Here is a 2,219-nt window from a genome sequence, read left to right on the forward strand (position 1 = left end):
AATCTCAAGCAGGCTCCACAGGCAGGGCAGAACCTGACTCGGGGCTTAATCTCACAACAGTGAGATCCTGACCGGAGCTGAAATCAAGAATTGGATGCTTAACCAACTGAACCACCCAGGCACCCCATGCAAGCATTTTAAATGTGCAAGGCAAATACTTTATGGAATGTTAACTATAAAATAAAGGCTCATTTTGTCTGAATTCTCCCACCTTTCAAAATGTATGTCAAGAAATAAATAATTTTGAAGCTGTCCAGCTAAGTGAGTTGTCAACTGGATTCACAATAATATTGCCAAGTGGGGCATTTTTTAACCTGGCAAACAAATATAAATGTCTCCTCTCATCTTTTGTCAGGATTAGCCTTGAATTTGGTCCATTTGTTGTTGTTGTTTTCCAATGAAAGGGAAACTTTCCTGAGGCTCCAGGGCCTTGAGGTTCATGCAGGAGGCCACCTTGCCGGCAAAGGAAGAGCTGATGGAGGGCCCTTAGTTGACCTTCTTCTGGGGGATGGGGCCCGGCAGGTTGTTGGTGTGGCTGCACTTCTTGAGGCAGTAGACAGTGCGGGGGTGCAGGTGAGCATAACGCCTGCAGCAGATCATCTTGTCGCAATTGTATTTCTCAGCCAGCTGGTGGAGACGATGGGGCAGAAGGAGATGATGGTGAAGACGGAGATGCTGGTGAAGATGGAGATAATGGTGAAGATGGAGCTTCTGGGGAAGATGGAGATGATGGTGAAGATGGAGAAGATGGAGGATGGAGATGATGGGAAGATGGAGATGCTGGTGAAGACGGAGCTGCTGGGGAAGATGGAGATGATGATAAAAGGCTTGATGATGGTGGAGATGTAGATGCTGGTGAAGATGGAGAAGATGGTGAAGATGGAGATGATGGGAAGACAGAGATGATGGTGAAGATGGAGCTGCTGGGGAGGATGGAGATGCTGGGGAAGACGGACATGATGGGGAAGACGGACATGATGGTGGAGATGGAGATGATGCCACGCCACAGGTGCACCAAGTGCAGGGTGGACTCTTTCTGGGTATTATAGTCTGACAGCACGGCCATCTTCCAGTTGTTCACCCACAAACATAGATGCTGCTGGTCAGGCAGTATGCCCTCCTTGTCTTGAATTTTGGCTTTGAATTCTCGATGGTGTCCATGGTCTCAGCCTTGAGTGGGATGGCCTTGCCTGTCAGGGTCTCCACAGAGATCTGCATCTCTGCGTCTGCCACAAGGCAGCTGCCACCAAACTGCTCTGCCACCTCATACAAACTTGGTGCATTTTGAATGACACTGTAGCAGGAGCAGACCCTTCTTGGCATAAGATGTAGTGATTCAATACACACCTACCTGTCACCAGGGCCAACCATTTGGGGAACAGCTCTTTGACAAAACACACCAAGAACTGTAAGGACCAGTTACGTACATTGACTAATTATTTATCCTAATAAAATAATTTTTAAAAAGCAAAGGAGAATTTAAACACTTAAGGATGCTACTCACAGGGTTGTTTATAGTTCAGGGAAAGGTAAACACACTCAGAACAGTTGGGGATGATTTAGTAAATATACTTGAGTCCTTCATGATCCTTCAGCCAATAAAAATGAGCATTTTGAAGACTATGTAAACAACAGGATGATGTTTATGTTCAGAGGTTTCATATCGAAGGAGAAAACGGGAAACTGCACAGAGATTCTGGTCTCTAACTGTCAGGGCAGTTTTCTTTTCTCGATTTTTGATCCTTACAACAGCCGAGGGAGACAAAACTTCTCCCATTATCCAGGGGAGGAAACGAGACTGAGCAGAGAGAAATTATGGGGACGCAGATTCTGAGCTGGGAAAACTCATGGGTCTCCTAAAGCAGAAGCCAGTGCTATCTCAGAGGGGCGTCCCTGACAGGGACCCGGCGCAGCAAGCCTCCAGCCTCGGGGGTGAGGAAGCGAAGCCCCCTTTGCTGAAGTAGTCCCCAGCTCCCACGTGAGGACAGTGCAAGACCACAACCCTTTCTCACCCACCCTTCACCATCTCATGCAGGGGAGGTGGTGCTGGGCGGCCCCTTCCTCTCTCTCTCTCAGGCTGGGGTTTCCCCCGAGGCAGATCTGGAAGACCCCCAGCCCAAGCCCCACCTTGCTCTGAGCTGTCTTGTAGGAAGCCCCTTCTACATACTTGACCCATGAGATCATGTGGGAAAACCCTTAGAAACTCTAATACCCACCGC

General features: G+C 48.4%; 1 pseudogene; it reads right to left on the reverse strand.

Moving 5' to 3' along the window:
- Window positions 1–486: 486 nt before the first annotated feature.
- Window positions 487–1,260, reverse strand: LOC120233509 (annotated as a pseudogene).
- Window positions 1,261–2,219: the final 959 nt, after the last annotated feature.

This window comes from Hyaena hyaena, unplaced genomic scaffold (assembly GCF_003009895.1).
Source record: "Hyaena hyaena isolate Hyena2069 unplaced genomic scaffold, ASM300989v1 scaffold_93, whole genome shotgun sequence".
Taxonomy (NCBI): domain Eukaryota; kingdom Metazoa; phylum Chordata; class Mammalia; order Carnivora; family Hyaenidae; genus Hyaena; species Hyaena hyaena.